At 44.8% G+C, this 13598-nt stretch overlaps 1 protein-coding gene across 12 annotated transcripts in view; it reads right to left on the bottom strand.

Annotated features, from left to right (window-relative positions):
• Nucleotides 1-13598, bottom strand: part of FRYL (FRY like transcription coactivator) — a 415631-nt gene that overhangs the window by 99400 nt on the left and 302633 nt on the right. The gene's annotated exons all lie outside the window — the stretch shown is intronic.

Below are 13598 nucleotides of genomic sequence, written 5' to 3'. Positions count from 1 at the left end.
ATGTACAATTTACTAACGGTAATCTTCCACCTAATATTCTACATAGTAATAATTTTAAAAATGCCCCAGGATTTGAAGCTATAGGTCCTGGAAAACAGAAGTGTCCAGATGAGAAAAGCCATTCAGACAAAAGTTAAAATAAAGAGTAGTTTCTTACCCTATAGTCAATGTGGATCCCACTGTAAGTGCACAAGCAGCACATATGCAAGATTGGAATCTTTTGAATAAGGGTGTCTGTCAGGGTCATGTACACTTCCTGTGTCTCCTTATCCTCCCATGCAAACCCATAAAAGGCAGAACAACTCTAACCCCTGCTCAGTTCCCTTGCAATTCAAAGTCCAGGGAAGCACAGAACTCCAAAAATGGGGATGGAGGGTGGGTTATGGGATCCACACTAACAAGACCTCAAAGAACCACAGTTATTGTAGGTAACTTCTTTCTTTGAGTATTTGTCAGTGTGGATTTCACTGTAGGTGACTAGCAACAGTACCCCTTCTGGACACTTAGATTAGGAGTATCAACTGCATCAGTCCAACAGGTTTGTAGAATTGCTCTCCCAAACTTGGCACTTGCTCTGGCAGCTCAGTACAATGCATAGTGCTTGATAAAAATCAGTGGGTTACTCCAGGTTGCTGCCTTGCAGATCTCTGGAACTGGCACATTTCTGAAGCAGGCAGAGGATACTGCTTGAGCTCTGGTGGGGTGAGTCTTGGCATTTGGTGGGAGAGCTACACCAGCTAACTGAAAAGACAGTGAGATACATTATGTTATCCACCTTAGATATTCTTTGTAATGAGATGGCCTGGCCTTCGGAATGGCCAGTTATAGCCAGAAATAAACAGAAAGACAGTCTGAACAGTTTGGTTCTGTTGATGTAGTAAAAAAAGGCTCTGGAAATGCCCAGTGTGTGCTGCTGCTTCTTTTCCAATGAAGAGGAGTTTTACTGCAAAGAAGAGAGGCATGTTAAATGATTAATTTAGATGGAATTCTGAGACCACCTTAGGAATTAATTTAGGGTGAAGTTTCAGGATCACATTAACCCTATGAAATACAATGTGGGGAGGGGATCAGCCACAAGTATTTGGCACTTACTCTCTCTTCTGACTAAAGTCAACTAAGGAGACTGTCTTCAGAGCCAGATGAAGTACAAAGCATTCTGAAAGGGGACTCCATGAGTCTCAAGAAGATGACACTGAGGTGCCAGGCAGGAGCAAGTTCCCTGACCAGTATAATGTAGGTAACAGGCCCTTCAGGAACTCTGATACCATTGGGTGAGAGAAGACCAAGCATGACTATCCATCGATGGCAAGCTGAAACTGCTGCAGCTTGGACCTTAGTGGTGCTAAACAAAAGCTGTTTCGGATGCAGGAAGTAGTTGGGAGCCTTTGGTACCAAAGCCTGCATATGGTCCAGCCCATGGTGGGTCACCCCTATTGAGAACCTCTTCCATTTTGATGAAAAGGTCCTTCTGGTAGATATCTTCCTGTTCTGTATCAGGATGTCCTGGACTTGTCTAAAGCAAACCCTATCCACGGTACTTAACCAGACAACATCCTGGTTGTCATCCAGGTGGGTCTGGATGGCGAATCTTCCTATGGTGCTGTGAAAACTGGTCCAGGCAGTCTGGGAGCTGAACTGGTGGTTGAATGAACACCTGTAGCATTTTTGTCAACCAAAATTGCATTGGCCAGTGCAGAGCTATGAGAACAATAATGGCTGTCCCTTTAGAATTTTGAAAATCAGCATGAAGACCAAGAGAATGGGTGCAATAGCACAGAAGAGACCTAGATTCCACTGCAGAGGGAAGGCCCCAGGCTCATATCCTCTCTGCAACAAAATTTCTGGCACCTGGTGTTGTCTTTGGGGGCAAACAGGTCTATCACAGGAACCCCCCCCCCCCGCCCGATTAGTTCTATGATAGAACTCTGCAGTGATCACTTGTGAGTGGTAACATATCTGCTCTGGGGGGTTATCAGGTTGTTGCTGACTCTTGGGAGGTGAAGAGCCATCAGGGTTAATTTGTATCTGTGGCACCATGTCCAGAGCTTGTGCCTCCTTGCTTTTTTTTGTGGTGCTTTGCTGACATGATGTTCATCAAGACCTGCATTGTGGAACTGTGAAGAACAGGAAGGAAGGACATGCAGGCTAGCCTTGTGGCTCTGACCTCCATGACATGGATGTGGAGCACCATGTCTTCCAGGGACCCTATTCCTTGCATTTGTAGATGGTCCAAGTGGATTCCCCAACCTATCTCTGAGGTGTCTGTGACTAAAGTCATTGTTGGGGAGGGGGCAGAGAACAATACCTAGCCACGCATATTCTCAGTTTCCTTCCACCATTTCAGATCTGTGAGGTATGAGTAGAACCATGACCTTTTTGCTCATTTGGTGTTTCACTGGGGAACAGAGCAACCTGAACCAGCGCTTGAGTGGTCACAGGTGAAGTGTGGCAAGCAGCATCATGTACATCTTTCTGTGTTGGTACTCTGGCTGACAGTCCCAGGAGTTGGATAATGTCCTCTGTGCCTCTGCTAGGGCTGGTACTTGCATGTTTCCTATAAGGGGCCAGTGTGTAAATTGCCAAGGACCATACGGTGGCGCAAGTCCTTGAGGGAATGGAGCGCTCCGTCTGTACTCTGGCTGAAGAGCTCCATTTCCTCAAAGGGCAGGTCCCCTATAACGTCCTCTGTCTTGCATGGTATGCCAGACATCTAGAACCATAAAGTCTGCCTCATTGTGATAACTATGGTCATCGACCTTGTGGCTGTATCAGATGTATCTGTGGCCAACCTGACCTTTCCCTTGACCTTCTGACCCTCTGATTGTTTATTTCAACTCATCCCTGTACTCCTGCAGGATTTTAGCTAGGAAAGGAGTGACCACCTCCCAAGTGAGAAAATTGTACTTGACAAAGAGAACACAGTAATTTGAAGGTTCTCTGGGTACCCAGGACTGTGAATCACTTTGTAACCCCCCCTGCCTCCACTGAGAGGAAGACTGACTTTAGCTTAACTCGGTGCCAGCTTCCTGACACCACCAGCCTATTAGCCACTCAAACAATGTCCTCTGGGCTATGCAAGCCCTTACTTTGCCTTGCAGGTTAAGAATAGGTGCACCACAATCACCAAGCCCCTGTGAAGTGTTCCCCTGAAGTGTCCAGCCCCTTATCCAGTGAATGCTCACAGGTTTCAGAGTGGTAGCTGTGTTAGTCTGTATCAGCAAAAAGAACGAGGAGTAGCTGTGGCACCTTAGAGACTAACAAATTTATTTGAGCATAAGCTTTCGTGGGCTAAATGCTCACAGTAATACCAGGTGTGCAGTCCCCAAGGGAACAATGTACACACCAGCTTCAATGATTCAACTCAGAATCAACTGCTTGTATAATACATCAGCACTGAGATAGATTTATAGTGAAACCAAGAAGTTTAGTAAAGGTTCAAGATTCAAGAGATAGTGAGAAAGTATACTAGAAACCAAAAGGGTTACATATTTTTAAAAAAATCAATTTCTAGAGACTTAACAGGCTAACTTCCATCCTAAAGTGTATCTCATCCCAAATATCCTTGGCAGCATTTCAACAAAGCCTGCTTGAGATCCTGTTTTCATGAATGTAATCACACTACCCAATTACTTCCTAGGTAAAGGATTAATGGATGTTTTCCTTTCCTTGCCTTCTCATTACCTTCCCCAAAGTTCACTGTCTGTACTGTATCAGAGGGGTAGCCATGTTAGTCTGGATCTGTAAAAGCGGCAAAAAGTCCTGTGGCACCTTATAGACTAACAGACGTATTGGAGCATAAGCTTCCGTGGGTGAATACCCACTTCATCAGATGCATGTAGGGGAAATTTCCAGAAGCAGGTATAAATATGCAAGCAAGAATCAGGCTAGGGATAACGAGGTTAGTTCAATCAGGGAGGATTGCCGCCGTCTGTACTGCAGAGTTAGGATAACACTCCTTCCCCTTAGAACTTATTCTCTGGTGAGCTACTTCCCTTTTGATTTCACATCCCACCATTGACTTCAAATAGGGCTTCCACCGGGTTCACTTACATGCTTAATTTACACATGGACCAAGGGACAGGTGAATAAACACCTTTTGTTGGGCAGAAACCTGTTTGTCAACTCTGCCTTGACACAGACTTTAGGAACATATTTTTAGTGTACATACATAACACTGTGTACAGTACCTATACATACATTTTACAACAATATTAATGACCAGTGATACCTTGGCTTTCATATAAGACCTCACTCAATATTCTTTGCTGAAGCAGAATGTATATATTAGGATCAGGACATTCGTGTAACTCCCTTAGCAGTTGGCATTGAGAGGTTCTTAGGTCACAGGTAGTTGGCCACCCAAAGTTGCACTGAGGTTGATGAATATGACTTGCATCCAGAGAGGTCCAACTTTTTTTAATCTTTGTTCTTAAGTGCACCTTTTGTGGACTTTGCTTTTTCCTGAGCTGCTCAACAACCAGGGACCCTGGGTTTGGATGGGTGTAGAAGCATTCAAAGCCCTTTGGGGGCGCACCTGATATCTCTTCTCCACTCATTTATAAATGAGAGGAAGTGTGATTGGGGCTTCTCACTATCCTTTGGTGGGTTCCAGGATCTTCTCAATGGGGAGGGAAATTCTGACAGGTGGGGCACTCAAAATATCAAAAAGAGTTTATGAGCCTTCTCTGGTATAAATGTAGTATCAGCATCCGTGGATTCCACAATATGAGACCAGAGGTCCTGAAAAGTTTTGAAGTTATCAATTGCCAGCATGGCAGCTGGTGTCACTACTTTGTCTGTTGATGAGGATGACTCTTTTGGGGGAGATGAAGGTTGCTGTAGTCCCTTTGCCTTTTCTTGCTCCTGGTGGATCACATTCAGTTCAAGTGTAAACAGCCTGGCTAATGATGCCACCAGGGCATGGGATCTCCTTTTTTCTGGAAGCATGAGAGGGGATCTGCTTCTGGACAGGTGAGATGACAGTCCCCCTGTAAGGCCAATTTGACTAAGGTAGTGTGTCATATGGGTATTGGCTTGGTTGGGGCTGGCCTAGTGCCACTCATATTCCCCATCTGGGATGGAGGGCTGAATAAGAGCTCCCTAATAACTTTCTTGGGGTCAATTTTTAAAAGTAGAGGAGAAGGATCTCTGCTCGATGCTGGAGAGAAAAGTACACAGGTGACAGTGAGGAGTATTTCTCCCTCTTCAAATGGTGGTGCTGTAGGGTGATATGGTTCCAGGGCCAGTTCCAGGAGACACAGGAAAAATGTCTCCAGAAATGATCCAGATTCCTCCCAGATGTAGCTTGGGCTCTTGCTAGACTCCATTGTGGATACCTCCAGGAAGACAGCACCAAGATTAGCACTGGGTCTCTCATTCTCTGTGCCATTCTTGATCTGATTGAGGACTTGGAGGATCTGTTCTTTGAGAAGTGTTGTTTCGTTACATCCTTCTAGGACTTCCCTTCATATTTGGAGCTATATTTGGGCTCTGTTCAGCTCAATGACTGAGCATCACACTGAACATCACTGTGTGGACACAGATACTGATCTGCAGGTATGATGTGTGGTCAAGGGAGTGCTGGCTGATGCTGGCTTTCCAGCCTTGCTCTGCTAGTGACTGTCACCTTTGGGTATGAACAGACTTGCATGGACTTCTCTAGCAGATATGCCTCAAGCCAAGAGATCTGGGATTATTTGCAGGTCCTGAAGGAGAAGAACTTGAACACAGAGGACCTATCCAGGGTGCAGCTCTCCCTTGGGCAAAAGAAACATCATCTGTGTCCATCCTAGATGGGAATCAGTGTGTCACAGGACAGCCAGGGTCCGAACCCTGAAAGTTTAGTTTGCCAGAAGTACAGCACTTCACCCCACTGTACAGGGGAAACACAGGTAGTTTTTCTTTTTCTATTTTTTTTCTTCTTTTCTCTTTTGAATGTCCAATTCAATGGGAATGTGAAGATGAGACTTTCTTTTTAACATTTTAAAGTCTCTAAGAAAAATAGTGGTTGGATGCTCGCTAGGTTTTGTCCTCTTGTCAAAAGCATAAGAGGGAACTAAGGAAGGGTCATGACCGCTCTGGATGCATGCATGGCCCCAACAGACAATGCTATTTAAAATAATCTAATCTTGCATGCACGAGGTGCATGCATATTTACAGTGGGATCCACTTTGACACATACTTGAGGAACAGTGAATTAGATTCTGTCTCTGGGAGACCTAAAAGCTGGAAGGAAAATGATAGTGGTGAAGGCAGCATATCACTGAATCACACTAAAATAACTGTCCTAATAGTAAGGCTGATATAAGCAGGAAAAATCATGTCCCTAAGTGAAGCCTGAGGATTTGGGTTTGATGGAACTCTGTATCTTAACTGTAGGTGGGGTGGAGGTAGCTCCATCATTTCCGCTGCTACAACAGTCCACTAGCTATAAGTGGCAGATCCAGCCTTCTGAGCACCCTGTACTAACCCAGTGAATACACGTTTTGCTGTTCTACTAGCCATTTTCCTACCACTCCACGAATCACATGCAAATACTCTCTTCTCTTCTATGGCAGGCAGGGCAGTGCGGTTCTACATGGTCTGTGTCCCAGCCCACGTTTGCAGTGGGAACCTACCATTTCTATGGTATTTGGGAACTTGTGCACCTGTGGTAGGGTATGCTGAATTTCCCCCTTGCTTCCAAGAGTCTCAGTTGTTTTCGCAACTGATGCAGCGAATGTAGGTAGGTTACTTTTTAGTTAAAAAAAAAAAAATGAAAATAAGGTATGGCTATGAGCAAAGCACTCCTGAAATTTTACAGTTAAAATACTGGTTTTTCTTCATTGCTTTCAACTTCTAATTCACATTCCATCAACAAAATAATAATTGCACATTAAATATCCCTTGGTTTACCATTCATAATGAGATATGTAGGTTAAAAGTGGTATAGCCACAGATGAAATCAAATTGAAACCTACAAACATTAAAACGAAAAGGAGTACTTGTGGCACCTTAGAGACTAACCAATTTATTTGAGCATGAGCTTTCGTGAGCTACAGCTCACTTCATCGGATGCATACCGTGGAAACTGCAGCAGACTTTATATATACACAGAGAATATGAAACAATACCTCCTCCCACCCCACTGTCCTGCTGGTAATAGCTTATCTAAAGTGATCATCAGGTGGGCCATTTCCAGCACAAATCCAGGTTTTCTCACCCTCCACCCCCCCACACAAATTCACTCTCCTGCTGGTGCTAGCCCATCCAAAGTGACAACTCTTTACATAATCAAGTTGGGCTATTTCCTGCACAAATCCAGGTTTTCTCACATCCCCCCCACCCCCATACACACACAAACTCACTCTCCTGCTGGTAATAGCTCATCCAAACTGACCACTCTCCAAATTTAAATCCAAGTTAAACCAGAACATCTGGGGGGAGGGGGGGGTAGGAAATAGCCCGACTTGATTATGTAAAGAGTTGTCACTTTGGATGGGCTAGCACCAGCAGGAGAGTGAATTTGTGTGGGGGGGGTGGAGGGTGAGAAAACCTGGATTTGTGCTGGAAATGGCCCACCTGATGATCACTTTAGATAAGCTATTACCAGCAGGACAGTGGGGTGGGAGGAGGTATTGTTTCATATTCTCTGTGTATATATAAAGTCTGCTGCAGTTTCCACGGTATGCATCCGATGAAGTGAGCTGTAGCTCACGAAAGCTCATGCTCAAATAAATTGGTTAGTCTCTAAGGTGCCACAAGTACTCCTTTTCTTTTTGCGAATACAGACTAACACGGCTGTTACTCTGAAACCAAACATTAAAACGCTGCTCTATCATTTGTACACAGTACCAAGAAGCATCTGTTTTTGGTAGATGATCAATTTGCATTTAGGATCTGGGAGATAAATGACAAAGTAGATGAACATTACGATTTGCAAGGATAGGCAGGGTACAGAGAAGTCACAAAATAGCCAGGGTTGCTGTTTGCAGGGAGAATGAGGAAAGGGGGTTCTTGTTGAAGGAGGATGGGAGATTGTGGGTTAAAGTATACAGTGCGTAGGCAGGGACTTCAGACAAAAATTAAAGAGTCTAATAAAATGATGCATAAACTTTAAACCAATAGGCAAATTAGTAAGGATTGAAGATGCCATAGGTTCAGTTTTCAAACAGAAAATTATCCCACAGACAGGTTCAGTAATGCTGGTGAACAGAAAAACACTCTTTAATACAGGTAGGAACCAAAGATATTATCTCCACCCCCCCAAAATAAAAAAAGTATGCAGTACCCCTAAAATAGCTTAGGATTTTGAATTTGTGACTCTTGTTCACATCGTACCCATCTCCTGCCTGTTTGGTCTTCCCTAATGTTGTCATAATTATTTAAATTAGTAAGCACTTCAGGGCAGAAAACATTACTTTTGGGGAAGTATAAAACCAGTCACAGTTGGTGTGCCCATACTCCATAGCAAGCACCCAAACAGGTTGGGGTTGGAGAAGGGATTTTCACCCCTTTCCTGCTTTTTAAACAGGAAAGAGCCAAACTATCATAAATCTAAATTAATGATTAAAACAGCCTGTCATAAATATAAAGGGAAGGTAAACCCCTTTAAAATCCCTCCTGGCCAGAGGAAAACTCCTCTCACCTGTAAAGGGTTAAGAAGCTAAAGGTAACCTCGCTGGCACCTGACCAAAATGACCAATGAGGAGACAAGATACTTTCAAAAGCTGGGAGGAGGGAGAGAAACAAAGGGTCTCTGTCTGTCTATATGCTGCTTTTGCCGGGGATAGACCAGGAATGGAGTCTTAGAACTTTTAGTAAGTAATCTAGCTAGGTATGTGTTAGATTATGATTTCTTTAAATGGCTGAGAAAAGAATTGTGCTGAATAGAATAACTATTTCTGTCTGTGTATCTTTTTTGTAACTTAAGGTTTTGCCTAGAGGGATTCTCTATGTTTTGAATCTAATTACCCTGTAAGGTATCTACCATCCTGATTTTACAGAGGGGATTTCTTTACTTCTATTTACTCCTATTTCTATTAAAAGTCTTCTTGTAAGAAAACTGAATGCTTTTTCATTGTTCTCAGGTCCAAAGGTTTGGGTCTGTGGTCACCTATGCAAATTGGTGAGGCTTTTTATCCAACATTTCCCAGGAAAGGGGGGGGGGGTGCAAGTGTTGGGAGGATTGTTCATTGTTCTTAAGATCCAAGGGTCTGGGTTTGTAGTCACCTAGGCAAATTGGTGAGGCTTTTTACCAAACCTTGTCCAGGAAGTGGGGTGCAAGGTTTTGGGAAGTATTTTGGGGGGAAAGAAGTTTCCAAACAGCTCTTCCCCAGTAACCAGTATTTGTTTGGTGGTGGTAGCGACCAATCCAAGGACAAAGGGTGGAATATTTTGTACCTTGGGGAAGTTTTTGACCTAAGCTGGTAAAGATAAGCTTAGGAGGTTTTCATGCAGGTCCCCACATCTGTACCCTAGCGTTCAGAGTGGGGGAGGAACCTTGACACAGCCTTTTAAAATAAATAAATAAATAAATAAATACATATATACATAAATGAACAATGCTAGGTCCCTAATGTTTTTTTTCTTCTATCATTCCTTAACTTTTATGTTCACATTTTTTCATGCCTTTGTTTTTCCTCAGTCTAAATTTTCTACAATTTTCAATTAATGTTTCCATCTACTTTTCTTTGAAACCTGCTCTCTCTGTATTCAATACACCTTTTTCCCTTTCCTTTTTATTTTCACTTTTTTTTTTTTACTTCTATTCATCCTCTTCCCCCCCCCCAACTCATCCCATGTTCCCTCTTTTTTCTCTCCAATAGCAATCTGCCCCAGATTTTTACACTGCTCCCCAGTTTGGCTTCTTGTCTCTATTAAGTCCCTTCTGTAGTATTTGAGAATGGCTGTTTATGAGGTGTGGCTCCTTTAAGAAACCAGGAAGTGGAGCCAAGAATAGGAACATGGGTTTATGGAGCAGATTTCATACCTACACTTGCGGGAGCACCTCCTTATGGAAACAGATTCCCTGACACTTCACAAGGCGGTAGAGACTGGCTATCAATTTGAACTTGCAATTCAAGAGGCTTATTCTGTTTCCCAGACCCACATCCCTCCAGGTTCTTCTTCTTTGGGGGCATCTACCACTGTAGCCATCCTAGTACAGCATATTGACAGGGGTTCAAGTAACTGGGTAACTGGGAGTGTCCAGTTCAGGGACAAAGGGGTCGACAATGTGGAAAACTTAACCATTTTGGTTGTTGTTCTGCCCCAGCCATCACATATATGGATGACCAGGGAGGGAAGAAGATTCCATCCCTTAGGGGATCATGGAACCGGGACAGTTTTAAAAGCTACCTCTGCCATTTAGTGGATGTGAATATACTGCTGAGCATGAGCACTGGAGCATGAGTCTCACTCATAAACTATACCATATATCATAGATATTTTGCATATTTCACCTTGCAGCCAGTACAGTCCTCACTATATGGATATGGCAATGTGAAAATCACTTTGCAGAGGATGGTGGATCTCCCCATGACATATTGTCAGCAAGAAGTGGGAGCGTTCCCATTTTACGGCCAACTTTCTCGGGCTGGATCTGTTCTGGACACTGGGCTTTAAAGTATTAGATTCAAAAAACACAGAAATCTGTTGTGGAGAATGACTGAACAGATGTACTCCCCAAGGTCTCTTCTGGACTTGGATGTTGTCATAGGTATGAGCATCGTCCATGAGTGGATCTACTGGCCACCCCAATTATACAGCCATTCTGCCAGACCTCCCTGGGTGTTAAAGCCTGTCTTAGCCAGAGATTTCTCGCTTGCTCAAGGAGGACATTATAGAAGTGACTGACTTTTCGCTGTGGTTGTTAAACCTTTTTGTAGCAAAAAAAGAAGGAAGGGAGACTACTTACATGTGGACCACTGCCAAGTGAACAAGTTAGTCATACCTGACTGCTATCCTTTACTGATCATGGTTCAACTGTGCTCACTAAATTGGATCTACACTAGGGATATCTCCAAATAATGTTTGCCTCTTACTCATGGAACCTCAAAGCTTTTCTCACCCATATGGACTTTTTTCAATTTAAAAGGATGCCTTTTGGTTATCTTCGACCCCTAGAACATCAGGCTTCAGTGTTAGCAGACATTCCTGGGGTGGTCATCTATGAAGATGACATCTTGGATCGTCTCATTCTGACCATGATGCTTCCCTACATGTAGTACTTCCCTGATTTAAGGACCATCATCTGATCCTGAACATGGAGAAGTGTGTTATTCATTGGGATCAACTGGATTTTGTGGGTCATCATCTGTCGGCACGTAGAAACTCTCCATTGCAGTCCAAAATATGGATGTACAAGTCGGAATTTCTATCATTTCTTGGGATAACTATTATCTTTATTTTGTGCAAGATTATGCTCTTACTGCATGCTTATGGACCCTGTTACGCAGCAATGGGGTCTGAAACTGGACTCCAGTGTGTTCACAGCCAGTATGCCAGCTCAAACGACATATTATATCAGCTTCTGCACTGGCACACTGTGCCTTACGAGCCCCTGCTGTTGTCACATATGATGCCTCAGCTGTAGCTCTTGGTGCTGTGCTCTCCCAGATCCATTGGGGGGGAACAACCAGTGGCATTCACCTCCTGAGCGCTCTCCTCAGCTGAACATAAATACTTGGCAGGAGCCCCTAGCATGCATATGGGTATGAGAAAGGTGGCATCATTATTTGTATGGCTGCACTTTCACATCACGCACCAACCACCAGGTGTTAACTACACTGTTAATGCCATCCAGCCCAGGGCACTAACACCTTCATATTCACAGACGGCCTGATCGTCTGCATCAGTGCAATTCCTCAGTACTGAACCACCCAGGTAAACGCAATCAAGGGGCTGATCACCTGTCCTGGGCTTCACCTGACAAATCCACAGAAAGGGGGATTATGAGCCAGGAAGAGGATAATAATGCCTTGACTAATCTCTCTTGCCACTCCCAAATCATTGTTAGAGACACTGCCCCAGGATGTACTGTTACAAGCAAGGCCATCCCTAGGGTGGTGCGTGGCCCAGGACAAAGGCGCTGAGTTTCTAATCTGCTGAGGGGTGCTCCCCCTGGTTCTGCCCAGCCCGTGCCCCCACTCCGCCCCTTCCCACAAACTCCACCCTGCTTCTTCCCACCCCCACTCTGCCCCCACCCCGCCTCTTCCTGCCCAGTTCTGCCCCCTCCCCTAAGCACGCTGCGCCCTCGCTCCTCTCCTCTCCCCCCCAGCGCCTCCTGACACAGCAAAACATCTGATCTGCCACAGGCGGTAGGGGCTGAGAGGGATGGGGAGGTGCTGATTGGTGGGGGCCGCCAGCAGGCAAGAGGCATTGGGGAGAGGGGGAGGTTCTAGCAGGGGGGCTCCTCCTCGCCCATCCCCGCCCGCCACTCGCCTCCCTGTTCACCTCCTCACCCTGCTCACCTGCCCACCTCCTGCCTCACCTCCCCGCCTGCCTTTTGGGGATTTTATCTTAGAGCGGGGCCCCCCAAAGCGTGGCGTCTGGGGAGGTCTCCCCGATTCGCCATACCCAAGGGATGGCTCTGGTTACCAGAAAGTTCTCAAATATGTTTGTCAGGATTGGCCAGAAACTATTATCTGGGGGCTTATTTTCATGCGAGACATGAATTGTCAGCATGGGGTGATCAAGGTTTACTTTGGGACTCATAGGTGGAATTTCCAGAGGCCATGCAGACAGAGGTGCTGGCCATTGCCCACAAAAGGCACCTTGGGATGGTACATATTAGGTAGAGGTGTCACATGGCGGTATAGTGGTCAAGAATTGATAGTCACATTGAAGAGATGTTCAGAAATAGTGAACCACATTTACTTAGTTGTAAATCCTATAAGCAAGCCAGTGTACCCCTGATTCCTATCCTGCTGCCACCTTGGCCGTGACAGTCCACACAGCTAGCCTTATGTGGAAAAATGATTCCCGCCCCGCAGCATCAGTGATTTCTATAAGTAGCTTAGAATCTTTTTCCAAATGGTCAGAGGTAGCAGCTAGCAGCCTAGTACCATTACAAATTGTCTGTGATCAGCTGGAGGAGTGGTTCTTTAGGTGGGATTATCCCTTAATGATAATTACTGATAACAGACTGCAGTTTGTTTCTGCTTGTTTCACTCAATTCCTAGCAGATAAAGAGATCTGGCGTGTCTGTAGTCCCAGCTACCATCCTCAGGCGAATGGGGGTGAAGAGAGATTTAATCTCAGATTGAAGAACAAACTTTGGGCTCATCTAACTCAGGGTTTGGTCTTTCTGCAAGCTCTCCACCCAGTATTACAGCATTACTGGGCTGTTCCCCAGAGATCAATAGGTCAGTCCCCAGCTTTCCTGATGATGGGGCAAGAGTTGTGCTTATCGTTACTTATTAAACCCCATTTTAAAGATCCACAGCATATAGGTGTTATACATCAGGTTCACAACCACATACGGAAGCAGCAGGCATGATACAAAGGTTACACAGATGACACAGAGGGCTAGGGTGAAGACCCTGGTGGTGGGGCAATGGGTACTTGTACACAGACTATGCAAGGGGGTCCAAGTTTGGATCACAGCTTTCATTTCC

The sequence above is a fragment of the Caretta caretta genome, chromosome 4, assembly GCF_965140235.1.
Source record: "Caretta caretta isolate rCarCar2 chromosome 4, rCarCar1.hap1, whole genome shotgun sequence".
In the NCBI taxonomy this organism is placed as follows: Eukaryota; Metazoa; Chordata; order Testudines; family Cheloniidae; genus Caretta; species Caretta caretta.
This window is presented reverse-complemented; position numbering and strand designations above follow the sequence as displayed.